Raw genomic sequence first — 24,680 nt, 5'->3', positions numbered from 1 at the left:
AACAAAGGGGAAGTGATGGAAAGTGACGGGATTATCTGAGTGATTTCACTTTTATTGCCGGACTTGTTGACTTCCAGTGTCACTTTAGCTCTGATTCCTTGGGGTGTGGTTGATTGTGCGGCGTGTTGTTTAACTTTACAGTCGCTCATGTTTAACAGTATTAATACACTATGGACTGTGGAACAAATAATGGGAGATTCTTTTTATTAAACCAATATCTTACAGCGGATCTAGAGGTAATGTTGTACAGTGGGTGCGGACAGAGCCCAGTGGCGGTGGATGAGGAAGGGATGGGGAAGGACGGGGTGGGGATGGGGCAAGAGAAAGGGCAGCGAGTTGTGCCTGACAACAGTCCGGTGTCTGTGTTGAGAGTAAACACGGAACTGCCGTCACTGACACGTCCTCACCCGTGTGTGTGTGTGTTTGTCTGTGTGTGTGTGGTGCCACGCCGCCTGCCCCCACCCCCCCCCCCCCTCTCTCTCTCTCTCTCTCTGTGGTTCATATCGGCCTCCGCGGAATGGGGATTATTCCCACCCACAACCCTTTCACGCTTCACTGTATTTTTTCCGGGGTGTGGGATTGGGGGGGGGGTGTTAGTAGGGAGGAGTAGGCAGGCACTGGAACAGATTTGGCAGGAACAAGTTGTACCACCACAAGACAGACTGTATTCAGTGATAGTGCCACGCCATTGTACAGCAAGACTAGTATCAGTGATAGTGCCACGCCATTGTACAGCAAGACTAGTATCAGTGATAGTGCCACGCCATTGTACAGCAAGACTAGTATCAGTGATAGTGTTACACCTGTGAGGAAAGAGGTGCGTGGCTGACTGACCCTATTGGGCCTCATGATCATCACGCTTGACGAGCTCCATTCACTCTTCTCTCTGCCGTCTTTCCCCCTCTCACCGCTCTCCTGTCACAGGCGCCCCTCGGTGAAGCCTCGACAGTGCGAGAGTGTCATAAGATAGCGCATCATACAGCCTGTGTCACAGTGAGAGAGTGTCATAAGATAGCGCATCATACAGCCTGTGTCACAGTGAGAGAGTGTCATAAGATAGCGCATCATACAGCCTGTGTCACAGTGAGAGAGTGTCATAAGATAGCGCATCATACAGCCTGTGTAAAAGGGAGGGACAGAGGGGAATTGAGGACGGCGCGTGTATGATATTCAGCCTGGGATTTACCTGGTCACCGCATTTCAGGTGAGAGGGGAGAGAGTGAAAGTCGCGGTGTGTACAAGGTGTGTGTGTGTTTCTCACAGGTGTGACGATGTCAACGCGAAGGTTCATGCCACCTTTCTGTCGTGTCACGGGGAGGGGTTAATAACGTCGTGCACAAGTCTATCAATACTACACTTCTAGTTTAATGTGCTTCTGCGTCGTGTTATTGTGGGCCAGTAGTACAGGGAGGGGTTGATAACGTCGTGTGATTGTGGGCCAGTAGTACAGGGAGGGGTTGATAACGTCGTGTTATTGTGGGCCAGTAGTACAGGGAGGGGTTGATAACGTCGTGTTATTGTGGGCTAGTAGTACAGGGAGGGGTTGATAACGTCGTGTTATTGTGGGCCAGTAGTACAGGGAGGGGTTGATAACGTCGTGTGATTGTGGGCCAGTAGTACAGGGAGGGGTTGATAACGTCGTGTTATTGTGGGCCAGTAGTACAGGGAGGGGTTGATAACGTCGTGTTATTGTGGGCCAGTTGTACAGGGAGGGGTTGATAACGTCGTGTTATTGTGGGCCAGTAGTACAGGGAGGGGTTGATAACGTCGTGTTATACCGGCACGGTTGGCCTAGTGGTAAGGCGTCCGCCCCGTGATCGGGAGGTCGTGGGTTCGAACCCCGGCCGGGTCCTATCTAAGACTTTAAAATTGGCAATCTAGTGGCTGCTCCGCCTGGCGTCTGGCATTATGCGGGTTAGTGCTAGGACTGGTTGGTCCGGTGTCAGAATAATGTGACTGGGTGAGACATGAAGCCTGTGCTGCGACTTCTGTCTTGTGTGTGGCGCACGTTATATGTCAAAGCAGCACCGCCCTGATATGGCCCTTCGTGGTCGGCTGGGCGTTAAGCAAACAAACAAACAAACAAACAAACCTGCCCTCGTCAGGACAACGTCCTTCCCTGTCAGTGCTCGCTGGAGAGTGACGCATAGCTTTGCTCTTTTTGTTGTTTTTGTGTGTGTGTGTGTGTGTGTGTGTGTGTGTGTGTGTGTGTGTGTGTGTGTGTGTGTGTGTGTGTGTGTGTGTGGTTGTGTGTGTGTGGTTGTGTGTGTGTGAGAGAGAGAGAGGGCGAGTGTGTGTGTTTGTGTGTGTGTGTGAGTGTGCGTGAGAGAGAGAGTGTGTTTGTGTGTGTGTGTGAGTGTGTGTGAAAGAGAGTGTGTGTGTGTGTGTGTGTGTGTTGTTGTGTGTGTGTGAGAGAGAGAGGGCGAGTGTGTGTGTGTGTGAGAGAGAGAGAGCGTGTGTGTGGTTGTGTGTGTGTGAGAGAGAGAGGGCGAGTGTGTGTGTGTTTGTGTGTGTGTGTGTGTGTGAGAGAGAGAGAGAGAGAGAGAGAGAGAGAGAGAGAGAGAGAGAGAGAGAGAGAGAGAGCGTGTGTGTGTTGTTTCCAAGCCAAGGCCCTCAGTTCCAAGGTATGTGGACCTGTGGTTGTGAAGAGACCAAGGTATGTGGACCTGTGGTTGTGAAGAGACCAAGGTATGTGGACCTGTGGTTGTGAAGAGACCAAGGTGGACGGACGCCACACACACTCTTCCCCTTCTTGGACTTGTGACAATGGGTCTTGAAGGCACAATCCTTGCCGTCAACACAGCTCTGCTCAGTGTCTCAGGTCGACTCAAGTTTCTACACGAGATAACATCATACACACACCAACAATCAACACAGCTCTGCTCAGTGTCTCAGGTCGACTCAAGTTTCTACACGACATAACATCATACACACACCAACAATCAACACAGTTCTGCTCAGTGTCTCAGGTCGACTCAAGTTTCTACACGAGATAACATCATACACACACCAACAATCAACACAGCTCTGCTCAGTGTCTCAGGTCGACTCAAGTTTCTACACGACATAACATCATACACACACCAACAATCAACACAGTTCTGCTCAGTGTCTCAGGTCGACTCAAGTTTCTACACGAGATAACATCATACACACACCAACAATCAACACAGTTCTGCTTTCTGGGAGTAGGAATTGTATGTATAGTAATACCAATTGTATGTTTGGTAATACCAATTAGTTTCTTGAAAGTCACTAGTGTAAATCTGCGAAATAACTGATTATACAAAATCCAACTGTAGCTGTCAATGAACCAGGGATGGAATGACTTGACACAGAGACTGTAGCTGTCAATGAACCAGGGATGGAATGACTTGACACAGAGACTGTAGATGTCAATGAACCAGGGATGGAATGACTTGACACAGAGACTGTAGCTGTCAATGAACCAGGGATGGAATGACTTGACACAGAGACTGTAGATGTCAATGAACCAGGGATGGAATGACTTGACACAGAGACTGTAGCTGTCAATGAACCAGGGATGGAATGACTTGACACAGAGACTGTAGATGTCAATGAACCAGGGATGGAATGACTTGACACAGAGACTGTAGCTGTCAATGAACCAGGGATGGAATGACTTGACACAGAGAATCTATGTCAATGAACCAGGGATGGAATGTCCTCGATACAATGCCGTGGACTGAATCTGACTTTCACCGTTCTCTTTATTGAAGCCAGCGTCTTTGTCTCCGGCTTGTTAACGCTCGCTCGACTTTCAATCCCACACACCTGTGAAAGCACTGTCCCGCTTCCAGTGACGTGGGTTATGGGGCGAGGTTTGTGCTGGCTATAGCGTGCGTTAATCTGGTCCCTCTCACCCCCTGCGGTGTCGGGATTGGAACCCCCCACCCTGCAGGATTAAGTCCACCCCAGTGTAGATCCCTTTTATTGCAAAGTCCATTCCAGTGTAGATCCCACTTTATTGTCCCCAAAGTCAGCGACTCAATGCGTCGTGTAATTGACGGCTCCTGTGTTGGGACGCGAGATGTCACAACGATAACATCGGACCAGTTTTCTGGACACAGTCAAAAAAGGGACGGATTTGCCCTATGGTTTCATGAAGAAGATCTAATTATACTATAATTTATGAATAGGGAGGAACACGTTCATTGCCATTAGCTCTCAAGCTGTTATCTGAAGTGCTGGCTTTGACATGTGGTGGTTAGTATTTGTTCCCCTGTTGGTTGGTCCATTTCTCCTCAGGTCGTTTATTGATCTACAAGTACGCCTGTGAATCGGTCTTGTTAGTGCAGTTACTACACAGTCTGTCTTCCGAACGAAGGGAATGATTTCTGAGAATATGGAAAAGGACAGAGTGTGACGTCATAGTTCCAACACGTAATACATGTCACGTCATTTGAGGCGCGAGATAAGCATCCGAGCTGTCGGTGATGCCGCTCGCTTGGCACGTCAATAACAAGACATTTGTCAATATTCTCGTGTAGTAAAAATTTTTCTTTGTAACTTTGTCCTGTTTTTCCTTTCAAAAGTTTTTTTTCAACTCGAAAATGTTAAGAGTACCTTGGTGCATGATTGTAAAGAGTGTGTTGTCCGTGTGACAAGTGACTGCAGACCCTTGAACCATCGCAGACCGTGAAGCGGAAGAGGCGGCTGGGGCGATAAGAACATCATGGCAGCCCCCAAGGGCCAGCAGAGGTAAGGCAACAAGGCGTCATTACATACTCTTCTCAAACACTCACGGCTTTCTTTCCGTGTCCGCAATGACGGTTGATTGGTATCGACCCCTCACGGCACACTGTGTGCCACAATCAGACATCTGTGTTAGAAGCTGGCCTCAGGACTTCAAAACGTTTTTCTTTCTTCAACTTTTTAATCTTTTCTTGTTCTTTCTGTCTAATTGTAAGTGGGCTGATTTGCGGAGGCAGTGGCAGGAGAAAGGCAATCAGGCTTATTTTCTGTGGCCGTGCTATTGATTGCTGACACTGTAAGATCTCAGCCCGCAGGCCCCCAACCTCGTGTGCCATTCCTTCCTTCGTCTTCCTTCCTAGGCCCCCCTCGTCTCCTCCATCCCATCCCAATCTCAACCCCAACCCCCATCCGCTCGCCTGTTTTGAGGCCTCGTATTTGACAGCAGTTGTGATCAGGAACTTGTGTACAGGCAGCGAGGCTGTTGTTGACTGCCATTGTCTCACTTCTTCGTGTTCTCTGCTGAGCTGGTTGCTTTGGAAAGACTTAGTCCAGACTAGAAAGCCAAATTGAAGGCCCTTATTGGCACATTCAGTCTCTGCCTTGTTGCCCAAACTCGAGAAGGGGACGCAACGTATAATGGGTATAAGTCAGTGGACGCAACACAGTGGACGCAACACGGGAACATCTGATAAAAGAATTCAAGCGTTGGGATACTGGTGATGCCACTCTGTTCCAATATCTCTAATATTTGTAAGCATGACTGTTCTGATGTTCTCAGCCCGCTGTTGATTGGTGTGCCACTGCATACCTTCGGGGAAAGGATTTAAGTCTCTTTGAAGTATTGAAGATCTTGCTGCTTGTTGAACGGAATTTTTTCTAAGCGAGTGAGTTTGGTTTTGCGCAGTTTTGATATTAGCACTAGCAGGCTATTCTGTGATGCAGAATGAACTATCGCATCTTCTCTTATGGTATCTCTGTCTTAACGCTCTGATGGTGATTTGTATCTGCCTTTATGTTTGTGTGTTCGTTTATAATAGTCGTGGTGTGTCGTGGAGGGGTTTAAGTGTCGGTGTGTTCATTGTTGAAATGTCAATGTTGGAGCGTCAGTTACGTCCACCTATCTCCCTTTTTTGACATTTTTTTATTACCAGCTAATCCCCTAAAGCGTGTAGCCAGGCTGTGCTATTTGTGGGTGAAGGGCGTGTACACTGAACAAATCGATAGCTGCTTCCTTATTTGGGAACACGCAGCTGGCTTCTATCCAGGACTCTGTGTGGTGTGTGTGTGAATGGGGGGGGGGCTTTGTTCTTGTTATGATTTTGTTTGTTTGTTCGTTCATGGGCTGAAACTCCCACGGCTTTTACGTGTATGACCGTTTTTACCCCGCCATTTAGGCAGCCATTCGCCACTTTCGGAGGAAGCATGCTGGGTATTTTCGTGTTTCTATAACCCACCGAACTCTGACATGGATTACAGGATCTTTTTCGTGCGCACTTGGTCTTGTGCTTGTGTGTACACACGGGGGTGTTCGGACACCGAGGAGAGTCGGCACACAAAGTTGACTCTGAGAAATAAATCTCTCGCCGAACGTGGGGACGAACTCACGCTGACAGCGGCCAACTGGATACAAATCCAGCGCGCTACCGACTGAGCTACATCCCCGCCCTCTTGTTATGATGAATGCGCTGTCATGATGGCGGTGTTGTTGCCGTTGTCACGATTTCATCTTTCGCCTGTGTACATATTTCCCCCTCGATATATACTCAAGACTGAAATGTTGTTTCCTGGTAAAATTAAGAAGTGAAATTATTTATGGACGAAAAGCATGTCAGTTTCTTGCATGTGAAGAAAATTGGTGGTGAAATGTAATAGATTTCACCCCAAAAATCGATTTATTCGAAAACGTTACGTCCCTTGAGTAAGAAGGGAAACATTTTAGGATGAATCAAATTTCTAAGTTAAATAAAAAAAAATTGGTTGGACAAATTTGGCCCCATGAATGTAAGGTACACAAGGTCGCTCATCGGTACTATCGAAGGGTGGTTTTTTGTCCAGTGTAGAGTTTATACTAGATCAACGAGGCCGAGAATCGAAATATCACCACGGCGAAAGATGAAAACGTCACACCGTCACTCCGCGATAGATCCACACAGACTTGTCTGCTTTGTCGGTCTGTCCGGATGTTAATTAGCCATTTAAAGAGAGCTTATAGCAGAACATGAGACATCATACCTTTTCTTTATCTTGAGTGGGTCAAGGCTTTGGAAGAAGACGCCATTACAAATAATAATGGAACAAAATAATATTAAAGTCCCCTCGAGGACACTGACGCCCTGTGGACTTAACATTAAGCTTGGCTTTTATAGTCTCGCATGACGGTGTGAAAGTGTCGCGTCAAACACAAGTCGCTAGCTGTGTAAAGTTCTGTTGTTTGGCGAGATAGAAACCGCGTGGTGCTCTCTGTACTGATAACAAGGCTCATGATAACAAGGCGCATGATAACAAGGCGCATGATAACAAGGCGCATGATAACAAGGCGCATGATAACAAGGCTCATGATAACAAGGCGCATGATAACAAGGCGCATGATAACAGACTGATTCATCGCCCTTGTCAAGGACCACCACACTGACACAGCGCCGCTGTCACAAACCACCGTCAGGAACGCACAAAGTAGAAAAGTGTATTGAGCTGCACGGGTTGTGTTTGACCAGTGGTGCTGTGCTGTCTTTTCCCTCGCCCTATCCAAGGGCTGCGTTTGTGTGTGTGTCGTGTCTGTGTGGTGTGTGTGTCCGTGTGTGCGTGTGCGGCGTGATCACTGCACGTGCTGGTCTGACTGGTGTGCGGCACATTACGCTGCTGCAACAACACCACCACGACACATACCACCACCCCACACCACGACATACACCACCCACACCATGCTCGCCACAGACCTACCACACGCTTACTGTAGCAGCCACCCAGCGTCAGTGTGCGGCAAGCCACGAGAAGGATACGGTCCGCGTCTTGTGTCTGTGCCGGGCTGCATGTGCTCGGTCAACGTCAAGATGCTCTTTAGCCTTGCATGTGGTGTTCCACTTAAAGATTGAGCCACGTGGAGCTGACAGCTGTGACGACGACGTGTGGGTGCACACCGAGCTGGTTTTTATTTTGCCGTCACCAGCGGTGAGTGATCGACTGGCGCCAACGTCACACTGTCAGTGAGAGGAGCAAAAACACTGTGACTGTCTGTCAGTGCAGGTGACAGTGACTGCTGATGACAGCTGAGTGATGTGACGTGTCGTGACATGGGCACAGTTTAAAAATTGTCTGTCCCCCACCTGTGCAGTGCGTTGTGAATCATATATCACATATCACAACATTGGTACCGTCCTTCACCTTGACTCCCAGTGGGTGCAAGTCACTTCCGCAGTGGTCTAATTGCAGAACAGTGTTCACAGTAAGGACACACATAGCTGGTGACCAGACGGTGCAAGTCCTGTCTGACATCATAGCATCGTCAACCGTAAGTAGTCAGCTTGACAAGTCTCGTTAGGTGCGCTGTTTGTTAGCAAGGCCTCCACACTAGCACGTCTCTGTCCGTGGTGTTTGCTGGGTGTTGTTTACACGCCGCCTGCTTGCCTCGCACTTCCCCAAAGGAGGACACCGGAAGGACTCTTTGGGAAGGCCGTTGTGTGGGAGTGTGTGTGTGTGTTCGGGGGGCGCTTCAAGGCTTCAGCCGCCACAATTAGACGTTGAAAGTAAGAATGTTTTGGTGTATGATGCTTGGCGTGAGGAATGGCGTGTTGCATCAGTTGGCGGTGTTTTGAGTGGCTAGTGTAGTCTGGTCTGATCGATACTTGCCGTGTGACGGTGTTTTGAGTGGCTAGTGTAGTCTGGTCTGATCGATACGCCGTGTAGCCTTTCCCAACTCTCCCTCCCTCTGCCCCTCTCACCCGCCACTGTCCACATGTCTGTCTATCTGGTTGTTTGGCTTATGTACATATACTGTGTATAACTGATTTATGACCATATTTTAGGTTAAGATATAGTAAGGGCAGGTTGCATGACTAGGGGGTGTTAAAACCTCAATCCTTCTGTATAAAAGATCAATCACCTTCGGTCCCGCGTGGCCATATCCGTTGAAGGGACGTTACAACAACAACAAAACTTCCCCATCCCCCTCTCTCTCGCTATCTCTGTCTGACTACTATTGAGAGGCTGTATAGAAGTCTCTCTCTCTCTCTCTGTGACTACAATTGAGAGGCTGTATAGAAGTGGTCAGGGCCATTGGCATTGATTGCTTCATCACTGGCGTCATCCGCTTCACTGCCCCGCCGGCCATTGACTGGCTGATAGCTACCTTCTGAACGTTCTGACCGTACTTGGTGCCGATGATAAAAGTTGTTTGGTCCCCTCATGTTCACATCGTTTTGCACGTTCGTTGGTGCATACAGTTGTACGCACGCAAACACGCTCGTACACACACACACACACACCACTACCACCGCAATATCAACTAAGATGAGTTAAGTACAAATACTGAGTACCTCGTCCCGCTGTCCAGGTGTGGTCACAGATACCGTACATGTTACACGTCGTGGTTATTGAGCTGGTAACAACAGATACCGTACATGTTACACGTCGTGGTTATTGAGCTGGTAACAACAAATGCCGTACATGTTACACGTCATGGTTATTGAGCTGGTAACAACTGATACCGTACATGTTACACGTCGTGGTTATTGAGCTGGTAACAACAGATACCGTACATGTTACACGTCGTGGTTATTGAGCTGGTAACAACAGATACCGTACATGTTACACGTCGTGGTTATTGAGCTGGTAACCACGGATAAACACGTGGTAACATGACAAACAAGTCATCGCAAATTGGTTCTTCAAGCCAGCGAAGCTTAACTGATAGTTTTGCGACAAGGTACGCGAAGAGAAATAACTCCGTTATCTCTGTGGTAACAGGGGAAGAGATGTTTGGGGGGAGCAGCTAAGGGGGGAGAGGGAGGGTCAAAATGAGTCCATCAATTCGTAAAGGTAACCAACGTTGAGAGAACGATAGGGTGAACAGACACTAAAGCTTTTACCTAAGAGACCGACTGTATATTGTGCTGTTGTACTTGTCAGACTTGATTGTACCAAGTCCTTCACATGTTGTAATGCGCTTAGAGCCAAATATTTTTGTTTTTTGTAAGGGATAGGCGCAATATAAATACACTTTATTATTATTATTATATTATTATTATTAGCTTACGGCAGTTCTATGAAGTAACTTTGAGCAGATTGGTACTAACTGCCGATACACGTTCTTGTCATGTTTGAGACCAGCATTCCTGTAGCGGAGCAACGCATGGTGTGTTTTCCCGGATGATGTAGTTGTGTGGAATTGTGTTTTGTCCCCGAGGGTTGAAGTTGCATGGAGTTGTCAAGGACTGGCTCCTACTGTGGCCGGCTTGAGTCCAAAAAATGCCGCGTGCATGTCGCCTGTATGCTAGTTCCCTCCACCTGCATGTCAAAGACCGCAAGTGATAAAGAACCGTTATCCCGCTCCACCCACCCCACCCTTCTCCCCGTGTCCCCCGGGTAGGGTTGCACGTGCCGAGAGCCTTGTCTGTCTTGACGTGGAGTTGGGTAGAACACACGGTGAGCGGCTGTTTGGGGTCTACCCCGTGAGGTTGTCAAGACACTTCAGTCTGTCATTGTGCGGGCTCTTTGTTTACTGGAACAATATGCCCTCTCTCTCTCTCTCCTCCCATATCTGTATGCGTCTGTGTGTATGTGTGTGTGGCCTAGGACAATGGACGTGAGGGATTGAGTTGTTATCTGTGTGCATGCGAGCCAGACAAGATGAAAGCGAGTCAGTGAGTGTAGCAGTGTAGCGCTGTCTTTGATGTTCCCACTGAGTGTAGCAGTGTAGCGCTGTCTTTGATGTTCCCACTGAGTGTAGCAGTGTAGCGCTGTCTTTGATGTTCCCACTGAGTGTAGCAGTGTAGCGCTGTCTTTGATGTTCCCACTGAGTGTAGCAGTGTAGCGCTGTCTTTGATGTTCCCACTGAGTGTAGCAGTGTAGCGCTGTCTTTGATGTTCCCACTGACTGTTTTGACAAAAACACTTTCAGACCGCAGCCCCAACTTTGCACTCGATAATTGATGGCTGTGTCAAGCACACAACACAGGCTGATGAGATGGGGCATGCATAACACATTTTATTCAGACAAAAACACAGAAATGCATTTTAATTATGAGCGGCTGTTGGGCAATGTTGTTCACACCTGCATGTGACGTGGAGCGTGAAGCAACCAATGCAAGGAATTTCACTTTTCAGAGGGACAAGGTGTCCTTGTGAACCGTGTTTTCCTCATCGGCATTGACTCAACTGCTCGCATTGACCGATAAGTGTTGTCCTCATCGGCATTGACTCAACTGCTCGCATTGACAGACAAGTGTTGTCCTCATCGGCATTTACTACTGCTCGCATTGACAGATAAGTGTTTATCAAAACAAATTCTGCCGACACCTTACAACACACCGTCGCGTTGAACGCAAATTGAGTTCTTTCCTTGGATCTAAAACTTGACTTATGTTTAATGGGATGGAAGTGCCTGTTAACACCCATGTGTTGTGTTAATGGGATGTTTTATCTCCCACAATTCCGAGAGGAATGGGTCACGTGAGATAGAACGCGGGAATACGTCACTGAACGAATGGTTTTCGTCCTGTGAAGACGTGTTGGTGCACTGTCTCTTTTGCTTTGCTTTCATTTTTCTCTAACCTTTCTCTGTACAAGTTTTAGTTGTAGGTTAGTTGAAGTGTATTGACTATTTTGATTGTTTATCATTGTGTCAACTTGCAAGGTAAGGAAACAGTTTGGAGTTTTCGGTGTTTGTTGGTTTTTGAACCGGGAACGCGTCGTTTCGCGTATGAATTTTATTCGTCGAAGCTAACACATGGAAATGTTACTGGCGTCAGTCGGCGCGTTAATTGTTTTTGCAGGTGTGACCTACTATATTTGGGTCAGTTGGGATCGTTACTTGTTTTTGCACGTGTGACCTCAGGTCAGTCGGAATCGTTACTTGTGTTAATGGGATGGTAGTGCCTGTTAACACCCACGTGTTGTGTTAATGGGATGGTAGTGCCTGTTAACACCCACGTGTTGTGTTAATAGGATGGTAGTGCCTGTTAACACCCACGGCGCCAGTGCTCACCTAGGTCTACGAGCTCATGGTCGTTGTGTGGAGAGAGAAGCGCTAGTGAGGGCTGTGTGTTGCGCTCTTCCCTCAGTAAGTTGGTCTGTGTGGAAGTTTGAACCTCTTTCATGACATAGCATGTTGCACTGACAACAACGTCTCGTAAGGAGAAAAAATAGTGTGTGTGTGTGTGTATGTGTGTGTGTGTGTGTGTGTGTGTGTGTGTGTGTGTGTGTGTGTGTGTGTGTGTGTGTGTGTGTCCCAGAGAGGTATGATGACACTGAAGATGATGTATGTGACAGTCCCACAATGACGACCATAACATCAGCCGGTGTCACTCACTTGTCACGCTGCAACAGATAGAAATACACCTTGACATAATGCAAAACATATAAATATACCTTGACATAATGCACTGGCCCATGTTCTATATTGTCCTTGTTCTTTGCCACATCCTACATTGCACATCAGGTTATTTTGGTAGGAGGGCATAGCATTGTTTCACGTAGAAACACGGGTGGGCGTGCTGACAGAGCCACGGGGTAACGGAGTGCACACGTCAGTAGTAGCTTGTTACAAAACTAACAAAGCAAACCACAATTAGTGCATTTCACGGTACGTGTCCCGCTTTCCTGCAGAATTTGACAGGTAAGCGGATTGGGGGGGGGGGGGGGGTCGTCGACTGCGCGGACGCGTGCATATTTGTAGCCTTATTGACCTGCACTGCGGAGAGCGTGTGTGTCTGTGTATCGCTTTCTACCTGTTCCTGCGGTGGACAGAGGGACCGTTATGGCTCACGGTGGGAGGGGGCATGCAGGGCTTTACCCCGTGACAATGTCAAAGAAAACTTGCCCTACACCCAGTGACGGGGACACCATTTGCAATGCACCTAGAAACCCTTCACGTAATTGTGCTCACCACGAAACCACACTTCAATTAAAATGCGATAAAAATCCCAATCCCAATGTTCATTATGCCGGCTAACAACTCCCCCCCCCCCAAACCACAACCATCACCACCCCCTCCCCCCGCCTGTTCCCTTCACGTATGACAGCCACGTCGTCAAGGGCCGACCGACACGGCAAGCAGGTGATCAAAGTATCACAAAAAGTTCCCCGTTACAGTTTGTACTGCTGTGCGAACCAACCTTTGTGGCCCAAGCCCGCGGCAGTGGAATTAATGCAGAAAAGGCAGCGCGCTTTGTGTGTCATAAAAAGAGACAAAAAGGCAAGGCGAATTGTGTGTAGTTAAGAGAGAAAGAAGCCATGCGATGCGTGTAATGCATCATAATGAGGGGTTCAGGGCACAGTCGTGGCAAGACGTCAGAAGGGTGCTGGAGGGTTTGAACTTTTTACCTGGCGTCGTGTAACATGTGTTTCTGCCCTCGTGAGTCATACTGCACTGTGCACAATATTGCAATATTGCTATATTGCTATTTCCTATGTTACGTTTGATAATTGCCCCCAATGAAGTTCGTTCGTGGCCCAAGTGCGGGATAGTGGAGAAGGTAACGTTTCCTACGTTCAACACATCGGGCCTACAAAGCGAAGGGGGATGTTTGAGGTCTCAGATGGTTCTTTCAGTCCTGTTGCTATTGCGCGCATTACTTCCCATGTCTTGGCTGGCACCGACACTTGAGGTCCAACGTCATTGATAAGCCAATTCTAGAACCGTTTCACACTGGAATGTTCAATCTGCGCAGTCGTGGTTCCTCGTGTCCACAAGAACTGTTCTGGTCTCTGCTTTTGCTTTCTCTGTACATAGTTTAGAACTATCAAAGTCATATATGCTCTGCAAGTATGTATAGTGTCTGTCGTAGGGTCGGACGGGGAAGGTTCGTGTCATTTAAAACAAATTCATGAAGACGAGTTTGGTCTGTTTTGTCCGCAACGTCTTACGACTCAGCGTGTGGGGCGACTCGGTCCTTGACGGTTGATGTGTGCAAGGTGTTACCATCATGACCAGCGGACCCTGCACAGTGCAGTACAGCTTGCTACGGGTGGCACGTGCCTCGTGGGGGGCGCTGTGTATTTGTCTTGTCCACGTCACTAACACCGTCCTCCTGGCCTGCCACGTGGCAACCGTCGCGCTGCATGTCGGGACGGGTAAGAGCTCCAAGCTGTGGCGGCCAGACCTAACACTCGGCAACAGTTGTTTGCTGTTGACTTTGCCGCTCTCGTTTAGTCCTCGAGATGTGTCTATGTTTGTAGGTGTGGGGAGGGGTTGGCCGTGATTACCGTGTGGCGACTTGATGGCTCCCACCCCCACCCCCCTACACACACAGCTGTCAGGACACGACTCTCTTCACGCTGGCCGCCTCTCGCTGATCAGTTGAAACCTATAGCGGTAAAGGGAATTATTGGGATTGTAAACAGAAACTAGCGGATTGGATAGAGTTGCACAAAGTATAAAAACTAAGGTTTATTTATCTTTGAAGGCAAAGTTTGACCGGCTGCTACATTGCACCAACAATCTCCCCCCCCCCCCCTCCCTCCCCTCATTTCACTACTGAATATGGTCGAGCAGATGAATGCTTTTGTAGGTTGACCTTGACTCCTCAGCTTGTGCATTTCTTGACGTTCTGTCCTCAGAGATGAGGTTCTGAATTCCTCCTCTGTTACTCCTCCCAGTGCCAGAGACTGTTGTAGAGTACACAGTGTCCGGTATATTGTGATGACCAGTCCGACAGGTGTTACCCGTTATGATGTCATCAACAGCACCGTGATCATGATTGTGTCAACCTTCTCTTCATTCAGGGATAAGAAAATTAATACAATTGTTCCACTTCTACATTTGAAATGTGTAATCTCTGTTCCTTCCTTTGTGGCCATTGTCCATTCTCATCTGTGGTCCTGCTCGTGATTGTAAAGGTCGATGGGAGCCAGCTGGTGCGGTGTGGATGCGGCCCTTGCCGTGTTCCACATGAGTTGCATACACATCTCTGAAAGCAATGGCTTGTCACACACCAAGCTTTGGTCATTTCCTGGAGTCTGCAGTCCCTGTGACGTTGTGTCCACGTCAGGTGACGTGACGTCACGGTGTGCAGTGAATAGAGATGGCGTCACAGTGTGCAGTTTACAGAGATGAGGTCACAGTTTGCAGTGAACAGAGATGAGGTCACAGTGTGCATGCATGGCTGTGTACCACGTGCTGTCACGACAATGATATTCAGTCTAACAGTTGTATACTTCCTGATTCTGCACACCGTGTTGCAGTCAGAAAGAAAGACCAGGCCTGACTGGTGGCAGTGGGCTGGCATGCGAGCATAGCACAGACTTTTTTCTATGGCCGTTGTGCGATTTGACCTGAGGGATTGGGAAAGCGGGTGATGCAGAAACTTCCTCCCTCTCTTTCCATGGGACCGGGCCATTGGTTCGATAGCCGTTGCGCCATTTGACCTCACGAGACATTAGCTATGCATAGACTGCCGAGGGAAAAAAAATGGGCGAAGTTAAAAAAAAAACCAAAAAAAAGGTGGAACAGAGAGGCTAACGATTTTGTGTTGATCTCAACTCTAACCCTCCCCTCCCCACACCCCGGATAATCGTGGAGAGAAGTGGTAGCGGTGCGGATCAGCATGATGACGTTGTTATGGAGAGAGTGCATGTAGTGAGGACATTGATTGTCTCCCTTGTCCTCGGCGCACTTCCTCCTTCTCCTCCTCCTTCTCCTCCTCCTTCTCCTTCTCCTCCTTCTCCTCCTCCTCCTTCTCCTCCTTCTCCTCCTCCTCCTTCTCCTCCTTCTCCTCCTAGCAGTAGCATCCCACACACAGACAGGTGCTCAACAGTAACACGCTGATCGTCGGTAGAAAGCTGTGCAGTGAGCTATGTCAGACTGCGAGACTCACTGTGTCTGGTATGGTCAAAACCAATGTAGCTTTGTGGAACTTCACTGAATGGTTTGATCCTCCAGTGTAGCCAATGTAGCTTTGTGGAACTTCACTGAAAGGTTTGATCCTCCAGTGTAGCCAATGTAGCTTTGTGGAACTTCACTGAATGGTTTGATCCTCCAGTGTAGCCAATGTAGCTTTGTGGAACTTCACTGAAAGGTTTGATCCTCCAGTGTAGCCAATGTAGCTTTGTGGAACTTCACTGAATGGTTTGATCCTCCAGTGTAGCCAATGTAGCTTTGTGGAAAGTCACTGAATGGTTTGATCCTCCAGTGTAGCCAATGTAGCTTTGTGGAAAGTCACTGAAAGGTTTGATCCTCCAGTGTAGCCAATGTAGCTTTGTGGAAAGTCACTGAAAGGTTTGATCCTCCAGTGTAGCCAATGTAGCTTTGTGGAACGTCACTAAATGGTTTGGTCCTCCAGTGTAGCCAATGTAGCTTTGTGAAAAGTCACTGAATGGTTTGATCCTCCAGTGTAGCCAATGTAGCTTTGTGGAAAGTCACTGAATGGTTTGATCCTCCAGTGTAGCCAATGTAGCTTTGTGGAACTTCACTGAATGGTTTGATCCTCCAGTGTAGCCAATGTAGCTTTGTGGAAAGTCACTGAAAGGTTTGATCCTCCAGTGTAGCCAATGTAGCTTTGTGGAACGTCACTAAATGGTTTGGTCCTCCAGTGTAGCCAATGTAGCTTTGTGGAACTTCACTGAATGGTTTGATCCTCCAGTGTAGCCAATGTAGCTTTGTGGAACTTCACTGAAAGGTTTGATCCTCCAGTGTAGCCAATGTAGCTTTGTGGAACTTCACTGAAAGGTTTGATCCTCCAGTGTAGCCAATGTAGCTTTGTGGAACTTCACTGAATGGTTTGATCCTCCAGTGTAGCCAATGTAGCTTTGTGGAACGTCACTAAATGGTTTGATCCTCCAGTGTAGCCAATGTAGCTTTGTGGAAAGTCACTGAATGGTTTGATCCTCCAGTGTAGCCAATGTAGCTTTGTGGAAAGTCACTGAAAGGTTTGATCCTCCAGTGTAGCCAATGTAGCTTTGTGGAACGTCACTAAATGGTTTGATCCTCCAGTGTAGCCAATGTAGCTTTGAGGAACTTCACTGAAAGGTTTGATCCTCCAGTGTAGTCAATGTAGCTTTGTGGAACGTCACTAAATGGTTTGATCCTCCAGTGTAGCCAATGTAGCTTTGTGGAACTTCACTGAATGGTTTGATCCTCCAGTGTAGCCAATGTAGCTTTGTGGAACTTCACTGAATGGTTTGATCCTCCAGTGTAGCCAATGTAGCTTTGTGGAAAGTCACTGAATGGTTTGATCCTCCAGTGTAGCCAATGTAGCTTTGTGGAAAGTCACTGAAAGGTTTGATCCTCCAGTGTAGCCAATGTAGCTTTGTGGAACTTCACTGAAAGGTTTGATCCTCCAGTGTAGCCAATGTAGCTTTGTGGAACTTCACTGAATGGTTTGATCCTCCAGTGTAGCCAATGTAGCTTTGTGGAAAGTCACTGAAAGGTTTGATCCTCCAGTGTAGCCAATGTAGCTTTGTGGAAAGTCACTGAAAGGTTTGATCCTCCAGCGGTGCTGCTAGCAGTTTCCGGCCTGCTGGTGACGTCTCTCCCCCACTGTCAGGGGGTAATGGTAATGGTGACGTCTCTCCCCCACTGTCAGGGGGTAATGGTGATGATGACGTCTCTCCCCCCCCTGTCAGGGGGTAATGGTGATGTCTCTCCCCCACTGTCAGGGGGTGATGGTAATGGTGATGTCTCTCCCCCACTGTCAGGGGGTGATGGTGACGTCTCTCCCCCACTGTCAGGGGGTAATGGTAATGGTGACGTCTCTCCCCCACTGTCAGGGGGTAATGGTAATGGTGACGTCTCTCCCCCACTGTCATGGGGTAATGGTAATGGTGACGTCTCTCCCCCACTGTCAGGGGGTAATGGTAATGTCTCTCCCCCACTTTCATGGGGTAATGGTAATGGTGACGTCTCTCCCCCACTGTCATGGGGTAATGGTAATGGTGACGTCTCTCCCCCACTGTCAGGGGGTAATGGTAATGGTGACGTCTCTCCCCCACTGTCAGGGGGTAATGGTAATGGTGACGTCTCTCCCCCACTGTCAGGGGGTAATGGTAATGGTGACTGACGTCTCTCCCCCACTGTCATGGGGTAATGGTAATGGTGACGTCTCTCCCCCACTGTCAGGGGGTAATGGTGACGTCTCTCCCCCACTGTCAGGGGGTAATGGTAATGGTGACGTCAGGGGGTAATGGTAATGGTGACGTCAGGGGGTAATGGTAATGGTAATGGCGACCACCGCTTTCTCCACCCCCGCTGTATCCTGTGTGCGGGACCAATGTAGTGGAAAATTGCAATGTTTTTTACGGGAGATAAAGAAAGGCATTGGCATGTGTCATAGGTACGTTAACTGCTTAGAGAAGAATGCGTTGAAAGGAAGAAACAAAGGCGTGTGAAAGGTGGACAACAAGACACACTACAGGGTGAGTATGACTTCAAGTTCGGTGGAAGTGACGAGGGACTTCTTGACGTTTCCCAGTGCTAGGCTTGGGGTAGCACATTTGAATGGGCCTTGCCGGGTCCTCCCCTTTTGCTGGAGGTCGCTGACCTGTGTCCGTCAGGAAACGCTGTGTCGGTCATCAGAGGGGAATACTGACCGCTACAACTTGCTATCAGCGAATCAACACTCAGCGCGCTCCTTACTGCCCAGTGTAGAGTGGTTTGAGTCCTACAGTAGTCATCGGTCCCACACTTCACACACCTTGTTGACCGTGGTCAGCGGTATAGTGTAGTGTGAAATAGTGACCACAGTGTGGACATGTTGCGTCGCGTGTGTTGACCGATCGCTGCTGGGAGAGAGATTGCATGTCAGCGAGCTGCCTTGGTGTAACCAGTGAGAGAGATTGCATGTCAGCGAGCTGCCTAGGTGTAACCAGTGAGAGAGATTGCATGTCAGCGAGCTGCCTTGGTGTAACCAGTGAGAGAGATTGCATGTCAGCGAGCTGCCTTGGTGTAACCAGTGAGAGAGATTGCATGTCAGCGAGCTGCCTAGGTGTAACCAGTGAGAGAGATTGCATGTCAGCGAGCTGCCTTGGTGTAACCAGTGAGAGAGATTGCATGTCAGCGAGCTGCCTTGGTGTAACCAGTGTAATCCAACCATTGAGCGTCCCCGGTGTTGTGCAACCCGTGACTGAAGGCAGAAAGGACTCTGGTGCTGCTAGCGGCTAGGAGGCTACTTACAGTGACATTTTGCTACATCTCATCTGGGCTTTGGTGCAAGATTGTGGTCATGCTCATGGAGCCATATGGTATCAATCAATCAATCAATCAATGAGTCTTATATCGCGCATATTCCGTGGGTACAGTTCTAGGCGCTCTGCAGTGATGCCGTGTGAGATGAAATTTTATACGGCCAGTAGATTGCAGCCATTTCGGCGCATATTTACCTTTCACGGCTTATTATTCCAAGTCACACGGGTATAGGTAGACAATTATTAACTGTGCCTAAGCAATTTTGCCAGGAAAGACCCTTTTGTCAATCGTGGGATCTTTAACGTGCACACCCAATGTAGTGTACACGGGGGGAGGTTCGGACACCGAAGAGAGTCTGCACACAAAGTTGACTCTGTGAAATAAATTTCCGCCGAACCTGGGATCGAACTCACGCTGACAGCGGCCAACTGAATACAAATCCAGCGCGCTACCAACTGAGCTATATCCCCGCCCGTGGTATTAAGTGAAGGCAGGTGCCTGTGGACTAATCTGTGATTATGCAGTCAGGTTGTTGCCTACCCTTGATACTGATAAGCGACTGGACCGGTCACTGTTGTTGTATCCACTACTGATTACAGGTAATCACCGGAAATGCTTTATCAGGCACAGTGTAGGCTACATGCAGTCACTGGCATGAGTCGTTTGCATCAACATGGCGCGTTCCTAAGGAATGTCTTGTTTTCGTGAAATGATAGGCCTGGAAACGTCTTGTTTTCTTGACGTGACAGGTGTGTGGAAGGACTGTTGGATGGTTGTGATCTTGGCGTGGTGGCTGAGCGTGGTGTGTGCCGTGCCCATGGACTGTTCGATGATTGGAGTGATATTGGCGTGGTGTGTGCGTTGTCCATGTCTGTGGTGAGTGTGGTGAGGTGGCTGTACACAGGGACACGCTATGTCGTCAGCAGGATCTTCACCTTTCGCGCTGTAAGTCTCTTCATCAAGCTCTCTCTTCTCGTCTATTTCACCGTGACCCGCAAGGGCGGATCTGGGGGGGGGTTACACGGGTTACGTAACCCCCCCACCCCACCCCCCCAAAAAAGAGGTAATTTATTGGCTCAGGATGCACCAGATAGCTCTATTTTGCTTCTTTGGATAAAAAAAAATTTCCGGGGGGGCATGCCCCCGGACCCCCCTAGAGGCTTAGGCGCCTTCGGCGCCGTCAACTTGTATCTTCGCAGTCATTTTGTAACCCCCCCCCCCCCTCCAAAGTGAATTGATCCGCCCTTGACCCGTATAGCGATGGCGAAAGTGTCTTTCGCTTGCTCTCGCTCCTTTCTTCACCCCTAGGTAAAAGAAGGAATAGGTAAAGAAAGTAATAGCTTGTACTTCAGAAAACAGAAGACTTTCATGTTCGTCAGCAGGAAAGACACCGTGGATGAAATGACGACGATGATCGTTACTGGGATAACTCCACCCCCACCCCCGCTATACTCTCCATGAAGTTTGGTTCGACACAGAGCGACGTTTTGATGGCGTATTGATCCAAACATGGTGTATACGTTTCCAGCGGCAAGTGGCGGTAACAACGTTAGTAGCGAGCCGAGAAGTGTTGGTAACGCAGTGTTAGAACTGTCTGACCACTTCTGCCGTGTGCTGACAAAACCGAGTAAGTCCACTGAACCTAGTTCTGAGATAAACGACTTTTTCTGTTTTATTACATTTCTCAAAAGTGACGATTATCTTGATCAACCTACAGAGATAATAAGATAAATAGCATTAATGTACGTTTACAACCCGAGTTTGATAATGATCTGATGGATGGTTTTTGTTTTGTTGGGCATTTTGTGGACTTACTTGGTTTTGTCACTTTTTTCCATTATATCAGATCAAAAAATTTGACAGATCTAAGCAAGTGGACTTACTTGGTTTTGTCAAAACATTTGGAAGAAAAAGTAATGCTTTTTTTTTTAGGATGAAAGTCGCTTGTTCATTTCAATGCGTTCTCTCAGGTGCCAGGAGAAACGTTCCGTATAACTCTCGCTTACTCCATTACACATGTGTGCACATTAGAGCGCTTACTTCCCTTTGCTTATTTGATCTCTAAACAACGCTCTGGCTCATTTCGGTACGATTCTCACAGATACTTTCGAAGCGAACCTGCAACAATGTGTGCGTTTGTGTGTTTGTTCTGATTAAAACCAGTCTTGATCTAAGGACTATGTCCAGTCAAGAATAAAAGCTGGTTCTTGTGTATGACTGTGTACGTGAGTGTTAGTTTGAGTGCCTTGGAGAATGATGAGCATATCCGATTGCGGAGATTTGCTAAAGTACATATTATTCACGTACAAGTTTTTAAGCTACACAGCATGTTTTGTTGTTCCGGTAATGTTTTGTTGTTGTAAGTTTGGGTGGTACAACCTTAAATCACATTATTTGAAATTCAAATCAAACACTATTTACCCGGGTTTGATGTCTTAGAAATATTTCTGGACATTAAAATGCTAGCACAGGCACGAAAGTGATTTTATTGCAGGCAGGGGCGGATCAGTTGCTTTGTAAGGGGGGGGGGGGGGGGGGGGCACTTTGAATCGAAAGTGAATGTGATGGGCGCGAAGCGCCCGAATTTGCTAGGGGGTCCGGGGGCATGCCCCCCCGGAAAAAAAATGTGCCCAAAGAAGCAAAATGGTGCCATCTGAACTTAGAAATGGTCATAAAATCAGCATAGAAAAATCTTTTTTTTTTTTCTTCTTCTTTTTTTTTTTTTTTTTTTTCGTGGGGGGGGGGGGGGCACGTGCCCCCTGTGCCCCCCCCCTCGTCCGCCCCTGGCAGGTGTCAATGTTTCCTGAATTTATTTATATACTGTTCAAAAAAAGAAACGCATAGCCTGTAATATTTGGTTAATTTAGTTATATGGCTACAAGGATACCCACCAAACTGCAGAAAATGTTTATCTGGTCGTCGACCTTTCGTCCATTGCCACAAGTGAGCTCTGCACGTGACGCATGCGTTATCAGTGGCTACAATGTCAAAATTGCTCATTTGGCATGACCACTCGTCATGCTTCAGTGTAATCTCGTGAAACTCGGGGAATATTGAGCTCTCACCATGTCTTCCAAAACCCATAAAAGCGGATTGTTCGCCACAAAGAAATCTGACGACAATTCAGCGACGAAAGATGGCCCGATTGAGCAGAGAAGAACGCCAAATTGCATTGGGTCGTTTACAAGCAGGCCAAAGTCAAAGTGCAATCGCCAGGCACTTCCACGTGTCCCAGAGCACCATCAGTAGACTGTGGGTCAGGTTTCAAGCCACTGGCTCCGTTGCTGACTTGCCACGAGCGCGAAGACCAAGGGCGACAACTGCTGCTCACGACCGCTTCATGCGGCTCCGCCACCTCCGGAATCGTTTCCTGTCGGCCTCATCTTCTGTCCAGGCTCTCCCCGGGCCACACCGATTATCGGACCAGACCGTGCGGAACCGCCTGCATGAAGCTGGTTTGAGAGCTCGCAGACCTCACAGAGGAGCTGTCCTCACCCGCCGCCATCGCCAGAACCGAGTGCAGTGGGGCAACCAGCACCTTCGCTGGACCGTCCGGAATCACTGGAGACACGTGTGGTTCAGCGACGAGTCCTACTGCCGGCTCCAGCGACATGATGGTCGGAGGAGGGTCTACCGGAGAGTAAACGAACGTTACCCGCCCAACTGTGTGGATGAGGCACCCGTTCATGGTGGTGGAGGCGTCATGGTGTGGGGGGCGATCAATACCGCTGGAAGGAGCACCCTGGTGCACGTCCAAGGGCGCATAACTGCCCAGCGATACGTGGAGGAAATTCTGCGCCCACACGCCCTTCCTCTTCTGGCTGACCAGGATGCCATATTCCAGCAGGACAACGCTCGCCCGCACACAGCACGACTCACCACCCAGTTCCTCACCGACCACCATGTCCAGGTGCTTCCCTGGCCATCCATGTCGCCAGACATGAACCCGATAGAACACCTCTGGGATGAATTGGACAGACGTGTGCGCAGGCGAGAAGAAGCGCCGGCAAATCACCGCGATCTATTGCAGGCACTTCAGGAGGAGTGGGACACCATCCCACAGCAAGATATCCGGCATCTGATCCAGTCCATGCCCAGAAGGTGCCGGGCAGTTGTTGCTGCTCAAGGCAGTCACACCCCCTACTGACTTGACAGCCTCGGCACCCAATCGTATTGATTGACTGATTGATTTGAAGATGCAAATGAACTGTGTGTGCATTCAACTGTGTCCATACCAAATTTCAAACAAATAATCTAAATATTGGATTTTCTGTTAATTTTTTCGAAAAATAAAACAAATTTGGCAAGTAGCAACTATGCGTTTCTTTTTTTGAACAGTATAGATGTGTTACGTTTGAATTGATATTAAGCAATTCAGATGCCGTGTGGACATGGTACTGAAACATTCACTGTCCCGATTGACGGGTTTTAACAGCGAGGACGCAATTTTTGTGAAGGCGTTTTAGTTCTGCTTCTTCTTCTTCTTTTGCGTTCGTGGGCTAAAACTCCCACGTACACGTGTGCTTTTGCACGAGTGGATTTGTACGTGGATGACCGTTTTTACAAAACCATTTAGGCAGCCATACGCCGTTTTCGGTGAAAGCATGCTGGGTATTTTCGTGTTTCTATAACCCACCAAACTCTGCTTTGGACTGCACGATCTTTTCCGTGCGTACTTGGTCTTGTGCTTGCGTGTACGCACGAAGGGTGATAAGGCACCAGCAGGCCTGCACGTAAGTTGACCTGGGATATCGGAAAAATCTTCACCTTAATTACCCGTCAGGTGCGGCCGGGATTCGAACCCACGACCTTCCGCTTTGGTAAGTCTTTTTTTTTCAAAATGTTATTTTTGTTCATCAAAAAGAAGAAATCAATGCGCATCTTGTGTGCTAATTTCTACTTTTTAGAGTGCTTAGATAAGCAGATATGAACAAGTAAGTCCACAACCAAAAACAACTTTTTAAGTGTGCATGAATGTTTTGACAAAACCAAGTAAGTCCAAGGGGTTCCCAATTTTCCTATAATGATAGTTTTAAAATTCTTGTCAGACGACCCATACAGAAAATACGTCATTTTAAGTTTAGAACTCACAAATGACGTCATTTAAAGTTTAGAACACACAAATGACCTCTTTCGATAAGGCGAGACATAATGACGTCACCTTATGACGTTTTATTTTAAACATTTTTCTTCTCTATCTATATAATCAATAATTCTCCTGACGATCCTTGTCTCTCTCTCTATCCCTCCCTCTATCCCTCCCTATCTCTCTCTTTTCCTCCCTCCATCTCTCTTTCTATCCCTCCCTACCTCTCTCGCTATCTCTCTCCCTCTTACTCTCTTCCTCCCTCCCTAATTCCTTTTTCCCTTTATTTTTCTCTCTCCCTCCATCCCCCCCCCCCCCCCTCGGACCTGATTTCTTTCCCCTCTCTCACTCTCTCCCTGTTTAGTCTCTCTCTCTCTCTCTCTCTCTCTCTCTCTCTCTCTCTCTCTCTCTCTCTCTCTCTCTCTCTCTCTCTCTCTCTCGCTTGCACCAAAACTAGCACCCGTACTAACAAGTAAAATGCCGCAAGAATATTCGGATTGACTTTGACGTCATACTGGCAAAAACATTGCATTCTGATTGGTTA

The 24,680-nt window shown here is 48.1% G+C and overlaps 1 protein-coding gene across 1 annotated transcript in view; it reads left to right on the top strand.

Moving 5' to 3' along the window:
* Positions 1–24,680, top strand: part of LOC138952097 (uncharacterized) — a 161,183-nt gene that overhangs the window by 87,680 nt on the left and 48,823 nt on the right. The gene's annotated exons all lie outside the window — the stretch shown is intronic.

The sequence above is a fragment of the Littorina saxatilis genome, linkage group LG17 (assembly GCF_037325665.1).
Source record: "Littorina saxatilis isolate snail1 linkage group LG17, US_GU_Lsax_2.0, whole genome shotgun sequence".
NCBI classification, from domain to species: Eukaryota; Metazoa; Mollusca; class Gastropoda; order Littorinimorpha; family Littorinidae; genus Littorina; species Littorina saxatilis.
The sequence above is the reverse complement of the archived record's forward strand: the minus strand, read 5'-3'. Positions and strand labels throughout refer to the sequence as shown.